General features: G+C 38.2%; 1 protein-coding gene across 1 annotated transcript in view; it reads right to left on the bottom strand.

Annotated features, from left to right (window-relative positions):
* LOC115634590 (neurogenic protein mastermind) overlaps window positions 1-11,002 on the bottom strand; it is a 122,709-nt gene extending 111,707 nt beyond the window's left edge. The window contains exon 1 of the mRNA XM_030532419.1: window positions 10,852-11,002. The gene's annotated coding sequence lies outside the window, so the exon portion shown is untranslated. The remainder of the gene's footprint in view (window positions 1-10,851) is intronic.
* Between the last annotated feature and the right edge of the window lie 1,316 nt (window positions 11,003-12,318).

The following is a 12,318-nucleotide window of genomic DNA, read 5'->3' on the forward strand; positions in this document are numbered from 1 at the left end:
CTGCTATTCAAAACAACAATGACAACAAAAACAACAACAAGACGAACAACATAAATAATAACAACAGCAAGAACAAGAGCTTGAAAATATGCTCGAGAGCTGCGCGCATCGAGCATACAAGTACTCGTACAAATTTGTGTATCTGTGGCTGTAGTCGCAGCATAAAAGAAAAGCGTTCAAATGAACTTTGCTGTTCTTGTTGTTGCTGTTGTTGTATGTTTTTACGTGGCACAAGTGCGACCACATGCTCAAGCACACACACACACACACACACACACATACAAGTAGAGAGAGAGCGAGATACAAACACACACCCGGAGGAACGTGTTGAGTGGCGCGAAGGCCCCGCCAAACAAGTCGCTTTGTCTCCGTCCCCAACTACTGCTCTCCCCATCTCCCCATCTCTGCAACTCTACCTCTATTATCCGGAGTACACCTCTTCTGACTATCTTCGCACAGAACGTTTGTTGCGGCATTTGTTGGGGTCAGCCGCATATCCCAGATTTTTGTTGTTTGTGTTTCTTTTGTTTTTTGGGGGCATTTTGTTCTTCATGCAATTTGATTTACAAATGGCCACCATTGACGAGTTGCAATGGAATAATGGAATAATGACAGCATTCGGCACAAGAGCCTTCCCAAAAAGGTGCCCCGTCATACTCGTATCAAGACGGCCATGAAAAAGGATATTGTGCATCAAAAGCTGCGCTCAGTCGCTCACTCGTCGGGGATTGAATAAATGATTTAATGATGCCACAACTCTGGCGATGTTCGGAATTGAAATTGGAAGTTTTTGAGAAATTTTTGATACAAGAATGGAAAATGATTAATGATTGTCGTGTTGCGTACAATGATTGATTAATTACCGTTGACATCAAAAGGAGTAAAACACCGAAACGCACGCACACACACACACACACACACACCTAGTATGTGTGTGAGTTGAGTGAGATTTTGTTTTTGTTGCTATTTTAACTCGCTCGTGACTTTTATAAATTGATTTTCATTTCCATTTCAGTTTCGGTCAATTTTTTATAACGAAATTGTTAATAGTTGTTGTTGTTGTTGTTATTGTTGCCTTTTTCAAAAACATTTTCCGATGAAATGCGGTTGATCTGTGTGTGTGTGCGCGTGTGTGTGGTCCTGATTGATTTTTATTTCCCACTTTGAACTAAATTTGAAAATTGAAACAATTTTAACAACAAAAGAGAATTTAGTAATCGCCTGTAACATTGAAAGTTCTTTTAGAATGTAGTATCCAGCTTCTGTAAGCTGCTTCTATATTCGGTTCCTGAAGCGTTCAAGCTCTAAATGAATGATAGAAGTATATTATCATACATACATGTTTGATCAGCATGCCGAATTTTCTATCTGTTCGACTGAATGAACACCGTTATCTTTCGAACCACAAACGCTTAGAACACGATACTATGATATATAGACTTTTCCTATCCATATGCAGAACAGGTATATTACAAACAATATAGCCTCATTAATTCAAATGGCTGTCAAAGGACCAATCGATTGGCTTGGATTGGTTTTATTCGCAAATATTGCAACAAACTCTCTTATGATTTAACAAAAAAAGGTAACATTCTTGTCGAAATTCTTTAATTTTTCTAATCTTTGTGTTGGTATTAAATTAAGGCTGTTAGGATAGAGCCGAAAATGAGACCATCGGGGACAACTGCTTTAGTAAAGGTACACTATTTCTTTAAGACTTTTACTTTGTAAATCTTTACACTCAATTGTGTACAAGATTCAATACTCAACTCATCAGAGTGGACTGATTGATTTGGGAACTATAGATATTCTATGAATAGCAAATGATAGCATCAGCGTGACGGCCGACTGATTTTTAGATTACAATTATGCGCATATTCATAAGTCTAATCGGATTGACTCACATCAAATGCTAATCGTACACTATATTGTGAATCATAGTCTTTCTTAGGAGGGGGTTGGCTTTGAAGTTAGCTTTCGAACAGACTTTGAAAGCTCTTGAAGTTAGTTGCAACATCAATAAGGTCGTCTCCCACACAATGGCCGATCATTCATCTTAACGCAATTTCAATAAAGCACTTCTCTTTTCTTTTATCCATTTTGTTAGAAACAAAGCAGAAAAGTGAAAGTATAACAAGCAGATACAAATCATTTGAATGCATCTGCAGGGTACAGAAAACCAAGGCAAACACAACTGAGTAGCTCCGTCACGCCGTAAAATTAATGAATGAATATAAAGATATAGATGTACTTCTAGTATATACACATGTACATATGTATGCATAGTATATAAAAAAAGCAATCTAGTGCCTTTATATCGCAGCAACTGTTTCAATTGTTGGCCGGCGATGTCCAAACCAGTTTTATCTTTCAAATCAACGACGACACACAATATTGTGCAGGAAATTTGCTCAGATATATATATATTTTTTTCAAAATGAATTTAAATAATTTGCGCATAAAATTATTCGCCGAGCAACAAAAGAGATTGTTTTATAAACAAAATTAAAAAACATACTAATGTTTACTCAAATTCCCACGCGTTGCTACCGGATACAACAACAACAACAAAAACAATAAAAAACATGAGTAGGTGAAACAACAACAACAACCATAAGTTACGTTGCTTAGGCCTGCCTGCCTTTTATTTTGGCTTAATTATAAATGCAATCCGCGTTGACAACTATAAAGTGGACAACAACAACAACAACAACCATATTAGTTGACTACATGGTGTATACACGTACAATTAAGAAAGAAAGAAAACAACAACAACATCACACACACACACAACAATGCCAACCAGGTTTCTGCAACAGTTAACAATTTTATCATGAAATCGACTAAATGTTATTTATTTATGAAATGTTTTAATAAACCCAATATTGGCTGGGAATAAAAGAAATGCATTTTCCAACTGTCAGATGTGTCCAGTTTTGTTGCTATTTTGGGAATAGCTTCATAATTTCTCTCTTATAAAATCTTTGCTGAAAAACTCGGAAAAACGCGATTTTTCGTAGCCCTACAATTTAACGACAAAAACTGATCATCATTTGGTGTTAGATTCGTAATATATAAATGACTTTCCTCCCTGAGGTTTGGCGCCCTTTTTTCTTAATCAATGCTATTAGCTTCTTAGCAATCACTGTCATTAAAACGGTCCAATTGGTCCAGTATTCCGCCAATGGAAGCAGCTCATGGTAGATATTGTCTTTTCAATGCCACCAAATTCAGAATAAAACCTTCCTGGCTGTTAGTTGGATACCGTTGAAGCTGCTCGTAGAGCTTTCGCTAAGTGCAACACAAGCGGTTTTAAACTGTGGTTTGTGGTCAATTTTAGATGCCGGTCTGCTTCAATCACTTGTACAATCTTGCCGCAATATTTTCCCACACAATTTATCCCAAAAATGAATAGACTTATAAAGAGTTGACACAGGACTTGTTTTTGAATAAGCCCAAGCATGATTCAGCAAGCTCCCCAACCCAATAGAAACATAAATACAGTCGACCATCAAACCTTTAGGATCTGGGAAAGTACTTGTATAACTTTTTGGGCTATCTATGTTTACTAAAACATTTGAGCCACTGGAGGAGTGAACAACCACTGGACGCACTTGTATATACCTTTCCTTAACTTGGTATAAACATTTTATAATTTAAATGCGTAAATCCAGTCAATGTCTTTAATCTTTACTTTTTAAGCAATGCATAATAATTTTGAATTCAATCCAAGCTCCATTAAACACAGATCTTTAATAAAGGTATAATATTGGTAAGCTCAAACCAAGCCAAGATTTTTGTCTTATTTGAAGATTCTTGAAATATTTCAAAATGCTTCAATTGTAGTTGGAAAATTTGTTCTCTTCCGATATTGTATTTTTATTCAATTCTCTGTAGATGTTGTATTTTTAAGGTGGCTACAATATCTCAAGATACAGCAAATTATGTACAGTTTTACTTCTTACTTCTTTATTAAGTTCTTTAAAATATTTCATCATACAATTTTTAGTTTGCCAACAAGGCGTTCCAAACGAAAAAGAAAGGAAGACTATAGTCACATAGTTTAATATTTTTTTAATCTTAAAGATATTTGGTGTGCGCAGAACTGATTTTATAAGCCGAAAGATATATTTTTTTGTCGAACCCAGTCAGTTAAACTGAAGCAAGTAGACAAAGCTGACGCTGACGCCGATGCCTCTGTTGGCGCAGCGCACGTTTGATGTTGTAGATACTTTTGTTGTTGGCCCCAGCCACACATGCCGCTAAGTACGTACGAGTATCTCGAACCGTCGAGCGCGCGCGCATATCTGGTTCCGTATGAACAAAAAAATAGCAGCAACAACAAAAAACAAAACCCACGACGACGACGACGACGGCGACAGCGACGACTACGGCAGTCGCACTCAGCACGTTCATTATGGCATTTTGTCAGATACAAATTCAGATTCTCGGTCTCTCGTGCGCTCAAACATGTTGTTGTTGTTGTTGCTGTGTCGCTGCTTGCTGCGGTTTGCTGCGCGATAGCCATACGGATATGTCAGTTAATTATTTGTTTATAGTTTTTCTCTTTGCTTGTTTTTTTCTTTGATCATACACATGAATTTTTAAATGTGCATAAGTATGTGCGATGGCAATACATATAAAGCTAGCTATGTAATACATAAATACAAATACATACATACATATATACATAGGTAGACATGCATGCTATATGGCTCTATAGTATATGTGTATTATTACATACTCTTCCATACATACATTTTTTCAGTTTTATAATTTTTTGCAAACGATGGGTTTTGCTGATTAAAACAAATTTTCTGGGTTGACCAAGACCGACCCAGCCTGGAATTTAGCAATATGTTACAGTAAGTAAGGCATGTGAAGAGAAAGGAAAATGTTGCTCAGCGTTGACAAGGTTCAGTCGGACAGCCCCACACTCGATAGAGAGGAGATATGGTCACTAATATTTATTTAATTTTTAAACTTGTACCTAAGGGCTAGAAGGGCAGACTAGTTTAGTGCGAATGACAGGCCACACAAAGCATAAACGTTGCATAAACGCTAGGATCTGGGAAAGTATAGAGCTAGAGCTAATATACAAACTTGGTATTGAGTTTCTCCTACGTGCAATAAAGAACCAGCTTGTGGTTTTTTATGTCCTGATGCATAAATCTCGTAATTCTTGATTAGTCCTAAAAATGTGATAAGGGTTTAATTCGTATATGATGAGTTAGTTATTTATTTATTATCAGTTAAGATAGATTCCATAGCTCTCAGCTTTTCCAAACACATTAAAACCACGATTTTTCGTAGGAACTTTTTCAAAATTTTCAGTTGCGATGCCAAGAACAGTTAGGAAAACTAAGCGGAATCGTAGGCAAAAGTATTGTAAATGTCAGAATCCGTATAATTCCCCCAATAAAATAAAAATAAATCTAAATAGCAATTAAGCTGAGAACTTTGAGATTTATGCGTTTAAATAACCACACATACGAATGTATATATTTGGAGGTAAGGGAGATTATTTCCGATTCAACAAAGCACGCTATGCAGACAGCCTTTTAATGATGACCCCCATTCCTTCATCCCGGCTACCAGGGCCACCCACTTCCAGCAACAGAAGTACAGAAGCGCCTACGTGCTCCCCCATGCAGTTTGCAGACAACTAGCAGCTGTTGCCACAGAGTCTCAGTCTCAGTCGTTGTCGCCGCCGTCGCTGTAGCTGCCGCTGCTGTTGCCGTTGCAAGTGCGCCAGCAACTTGCAGCAAGTCGCAGCAGCAACAGCAACGAATCAGGCGAGAAGAAAGAGATAGAAAGCGCAGACAAAAGCCCCAACATTATATGGAAAAGTAAATAAGTTGCGAATGAAATAATGCCGAAGCCGAAGAAGAAATAAACCTGCTGGCAATGTTGTTGGTGTTGGTATTGTTGCTGTCGTTGCTGCTTGCATGTGCAACATTCGCCACTGAAGCAGCAGCAACTGATAATAATGGTTGGCATCTATTTGCGGCAGCTGCGCGCCTGCTACGCTGCCGTCGCTCGACACCTGGAATGGGGCATAAATTTTCGGGATAACCGAAGTGCCAAATGTGCGGGACATGTTGAGAAGCCATGAAGGGGCAACTTGCAACGCTGCCACTCGCTGTGATGTGCACTTTTTGGGGTGCAGCCCTTAAGGGCGGTTATTGATGCGTTTGTGAGCTCGTAAAAGGGATGTTTTACATGATGCTTATATCCTTTGCAGACATATATCCTCAGAGGGTTAAACGGCTCTGAGGAGTGGGTGATGAGCCTGAATAGCCAGCCGGGCCATCAAGCTGAAGCTCTCAAGCTCTGTGCCCAGCAATGTGAGAGACCAAAGAGCAACAACATCGACTGAAGCAGCAACATCAGCGGTCAACGTGGAACCTGTTTTATTTGTTGTTGTTGTTGTTGCTCTTTTTTCGGGGCCCAGCATTGACCTCAACTGAGTCAACAACAAAATATTCCACGAACAACAAGAACAACAACCACAACAACAAGAACGAGCGATGTTGATCGGAAATCGAAATGCAGAACATGGTGCGAAATATTTAATACAAAATGTGGAGACAAACGCCTCAGCTGGAAGAAGAGTTGCTGGCTCCTGTACACTCAAAAAAAAAAGGTGATACAATTAATCAACAATCCATGTATAAAGAGCTCAGGTAAAGCATCGCAGAATCTTCCTCTTCAGCTCATAGAAACCTGGCTATAAAGCGAAACTTTTAAGATCAATGTTTGTGCACTATTTCCTATCCAGCTAAATGCATTCCAGTTTACCAATGTTTTTTTTATGTAGCCTTGAACTTTTCGTAAGAATTATCTCTATTTCTATATACCTTAGGAACACATTCCTATCAGGTAAACTAATTACGGGCTTTTGTTTTCGAAGCGACAATCATAAACACATAATGATCGAATCACGAAAATATTTCTTCACTTACTCTATAATCAAACCGGTTCCTATATCCGAAATTAATCATTTCTTTGCTTTTTGAATATACGAGTAAAGTATAGTTTTGTTCTTTTGTTTTAATCACATATATTTTTGAGTTATCCTTTCAGCTTAATTGAAGTTTGGTCGACCTTGTGGATCTGCTAAGATCAAACTTTAACCATACCGGTTGAAATAACTTTTCTATTCTAACCTTTTTTCTATCGTTTGAAGTTATCGGTTTTTAGTTTTCATTTGAAATAATGAGAAAATATATATTTATGGTTTACTTGAACTTGAACTTGGTATGTTTAGTTGCACAATAAGATTCATGGACATAGTACCAATGCTTTCCAATTCATGATGAGATGAAACAACGTTCATCCATGAGGTCGGAGCAGTAGCTAAAGCTAGTTCTAAATGTCATTTTTAAATCAAATGTATGCTTTACTTAATCGACGAAGCATAAACACAGTACATTTTCCATTTTATTACCATTATTTTCTAACACTTTTATACAAGGTGTGTTCCAAAGTAAACAGGATTTAAAAAAAAAACAGAACAAATGGGTTTTTCGGCAAAATCAATTTATTTTATTCAAAATAGTCTCCTTCTGCTTCAATACAGCTTTTTACACGATCCAAAAGCATGTCGAACGAGTGTTTTAGCTCGTTGGCCGGTCTGGCTGCCAGTATGCCGATGCATTCCTTTTGAATGGCCTCTTCGTCTGCATAACGCTTTCCTTTCATGGGAAAATGCATTTTTCCGAAAAGCTAGCAGTCGCACGGTGCCATACCAGGTGAATACGGCGAGTGGTTAATGGTTAAAATGTGATTTTTGGTCAAATAATCGGTCACAAGCGTCCTGAGCTATTTTTGGTCGTCAGTCACTCCTTTCGTAAGCCCAAATGTTCGGTCAAAATGCGATAAATCGATGTTTTGGGTGGGATGTTCAATTCCATTTCCATCAATTTCAATGATGATTTCGGCTGATTTTTGATGAATTCACGCACAGTTTCGGTGGAATTTTCGGTGATCACGAATTTTGATTGATCGTCATTTATGTCCTCACGCCCACTTTGAAAACGTTGAAACCACTCGTGCACTCTGCTACGGGATAGGCAATCATCGCCATAAACTTGTTCCATCAATTGAAACGTTTCGGTAAAAGTTTTACCAATTTTAAAACAAAATTGAATGTCGGCTCTTTGTTCGAACTTCGAAGCTCATTTTCGCACCGATAACACAAACAAACTGACACTTAAAACGCAATAACTTCACTTCCAATCGATGAAATGTCATGAAATTCTCACTGGACAATCGATAAAGATAGCAGATTCTAACGACATATAAATAGCGCCACTAGGGGGCGCTAGATTCAAAAAGTCCTGTTTACTTTCGAACGCACCTTGTATATGGTATGGTCTAGACGATTTTTGTGACACCCGAGTATAATTCTATATATTGTATTTTTGAAATGTTGTTCGGTTAGTCTGCCAAATATTTGTCAGTGTAGTTACTGCAGCAGTAGCTGCAACGCTTTTGAATCGTTCGTTTGAGCGCGATAGCATGAAAACCTGTTTCCAATGCCCAGCGATTGCTGCGTGCCGCTTGAGCTGCTTGAATGGCTTGTTGAAAAAACACCAAACAACAGCAATAGCAACAGCAACAACAACAACAACTGAAGCAAAATATTCCACCTACATTTTGGGCAAAGCCGTTCAAGTTAAGCTGCTCGAGTGTGGCTCAAAAAACGGAGTTATCTGCGGCTTAATTGGGTCATTCACACGCGCCACTTGCTCGTCAAATACTTGGGAGCTAGCGTCAAGCAACCTACATGGCAGCCAATACTCTCTCGCATGCCTACCAACTAACAACAATAGCAACTACAACAACTTCCGGTGCGACGATATTGCAAGACGAAGACGATAATGAGTAAAGAGCAAGAGATAGGAGTACGAATACATAAAGATGTGTGTATATATGTAGTTATAGGCGACGTTACCGGTCGTGTAGTATGTTTGGTTAGACTTGTTCGGGCAGACAAATCTTTAACAGCAAAAGTTGACAATGAAACAAACAAAAAAAAAATACAAAAATAAAAAGAAAACACTCGCACATAAAAACTTGTCTCTCGGGAATGTGCGCGAAGGCACGCGAAAGTCAAAGAAACTCAAGAGAGCATAAGGGAGAGGGAACGGAGAGAGCGCATTGTTATTATGAGTGTTTTATGTTGCAAGGATCGCCAAAATTAGACAGACTGTTAACCTAACAATTTAACATAGCATCCAAAACATTACTCCTTCTATGGGAGAATATACTCTGATATACATACATATACATATGTACACAGGTACTCTCTTCTCTGCCGCTAAGACCATGGACATTGCATGTTAAATCAAATAAAACAGTTATCTAAATAAAATGTTGAAGGCTGTGTGTTACGGGGTATCGCATATAAAGCCATTTAGCACAATTCTGAAGACAACACTGTTAGATTAACATTTTCTGTTTAAATAAATTACATGCTTTGCGGAGAGATGCTTGTTTCCAGATATTCAAAGGCGAAGTTTAATTATTTATAATAAGGATTTCTCATAGATCAAACAATTATCGATAAGCCGTAAAATGTTCCTCTCTAATTTTATCAAAATGTTGAATGATCTAATGAGCAAAATAAATAATGTGGATTCTTTTAAATATGTAAAATTTCGTTGCATTTAAAAACAACTAAAAATGAAGAACGTAATCGAATTAGTAAAGTGCGACCGTTTAAGGTAAAGACTATAGAGTAGGAAGGAAATAATTACTCACATAAAAGGATTGCTTGAACAAAAAGTATATCTGACTTATTTAATAATGAACTCAACTTATGTGATGATCGAATTATATATATATATAACGCCCTATTGGCCAGGGTACAATAAAACATAACACAACCAGCAAAGTCAACGGCAACCATACAAGCAACAACAGCAACAAAAGACAAATAAAACGAAAAAAAAAAAAACTAAACCGACAACTTTTAGAGCGTCGGGGCAGCAAGAAAACGAATTCGAGCCATAGCTGAGACTGAAACCGAGGCTGAGGCAGAAGCTGAGCCAAATGCTGAGTGTTAGGCAGAGGGCAGGCGGCGGGCAAAGGCAGACACAAAGTACATCCATCATGTTGTTTGTGTGCGTTGCCGTTGCTGTTGCAGCAGCAGCAGCGGCAGCAATAGCAACAACAACAACAGTAGCGCGTGGCTAGGGGTAGGGAAAGGCAGGGCAGGCAGGCACACATCTGAGCATAGCTAAAGGGAACTCTTTATGTACATATGTATGTATGTATGTACTACGTATATATGTTTGTATGTAGATACTATACAAGTAGAAAAACCTAAGCCTAGACAACAGCATTCCCAAGACGGACAAACTGCAGCAACAACGACGATGATGACGATGACGACAATAGCCACGGCAGCAGCAGCAGCAACAACGGCAAATTTCGCAATGTGGAGCTGCTGCTGCCTTCGATTTGCTTTGAAAATAATTTTGGTAATTACAGATTTGTTGGTGGTGCTTTTATTTGGCTGTTGTTATTGCCCCGTTCGACATGGAACTGGTCTGGGGCGAGTAGTCGTCGTCGTCGTTGACGTCGTTTTCGATTGATCGATCTATTTTTAGTTATACTATGTACGTATTGGACATACATATACATATCTATATACAAGTATGTACAGACATACACAATATATAAAAAGTTTAGCCAACTGAGCTTTTCGCTAAGCTTGTTAAGCTCCCAAATACAAATACCAATATCAATCACATTATGGTTCTAATTGTGACAATAATCGAGGCCTTATCATCAGCATTAAGAGTGTTTTAGCATAATTAGCAAAGATCTTTCTACACTCACCATTTATTTAAGGAAAACTGCTGCTCGCCAGTTTCCAGACGCTGCACACACACACACACACACTCAAATTGTTTGCGTTTTGATAATCCAATTTGATTTTTTCATTAGCTACATATTTTTATAATCGGCCACTTTTGCTTTGTTTGATTTGTATGTTTTGATTTCATTAAATTAGCGGCGTACGAAAAAAAACACACTCTAAACACACATAAAAATTTATTAGGTTGCGCCTGGCAAGCAACAAAAACAACAACAGCAATCGACACGCACACGCATACGAACACACACAATAGAAAGGCATGCATAGAGAGAGCGCATGAAAATCAAAACAAAACACGGCAAAAACACACAGAGAGAGAGAAAGAGAGAGAGAGAGAGCATAGGTGAGAGAGCGAACGTTAGGAAATCAGAAGCGGTGATCTCTGTGCCTTGCTGTTGTTGTTGCTGCTGCTGCTTTTGATTTGTGGCTGGCTTTTTGTTTTGGCTTTTGGCTGCAACATGTTGCATACACCGATAAATAATGGCTAACGGTAAATGTAATTACACACACACGCATACGGATACTAAACGCCTTTATATCAAACTATTCACTTATAAGCCAAGGCCACGCTTGCACACGCAGTTGTTTTATTTGGTTTTTGTTGTTGTTAAAATATTAGCATACAAGTTGCTGTTTGAGATTGCACTTTGTGGCACACACCCACACACACACACGCACATATATATAATCCTTAGAAGAAGAGCGCGGGCGTCGAAGCTACTTGTGCCATAACTCACGTTTATTTAATTAAACATACATTTAATTCACTATTAATTCCAGATTGATTTTAATTTGCAGTCGATGAGCTGCCGCCAAACGAACGTAAATGTACACAGAAGAAACTGAAAAAACGGCGACGCGCAAAATTCGTGCGCACAGCAAAGGAAAAAAAGCGGTACTGAGCAGCATACAATGAGAGAGTGAGAGGGCGCGCATCAGTGCTGCAATCAAAAGCCGGCAAAATGTACTGATAAAATCCCAAACGCGTGTCTTCTGCTGGACAGCTGCGGCAGCTGTTTCTATCACGGTGCAAACAGTTGGCAGCACTTCAATCCCGCGCCGCTGGGGACACTAAGATTTCTTAATAAAGGTCCGTAATATTTTGGTATTATTTTTAAGGTCTAGTAAGGTTTCGAAGAGTAGCGCATTAAATCGAATTAAATTTAATTTTATAGATATGATAGGCATGATTTCGTTTTTTATCGCCAACGTTGACTAATATTGTTTTTTTCTCTTTTAAACTTACAAAAATCAGCTTAGGAAAATGTAAAATGTATTTTTTTATTTTTTATTTATTTTATTGCAAACTACGAATTTCTCATTTAGTTTATTCAAAATTAAATTTTAAACGGCAATTACGAATACGCTTTACGCGCGTATCGCAAGCGAATCGCGTGCATACAATATGTAATAGAATCGATTCATCG

This window comes from Scaptodrosophila lebanonensis, unplaced genomic scaffold, assembly GCF_003285725.1.
Source record: "Scaptodrosophila lebanonensis strain 11010-0011.00,11010-0021.00 unplaced genomic scaffold, SlebRS2 tig00000001-arrow-pilon, whole genome shotgun sequence".
Lineage (NCBI taxonomy): Eukaryota > Metazoa > Arthropoda > Insecta > Diptera > Drosophilidae > Scaptodrosophila > Scaptodrosophila lebanonensis.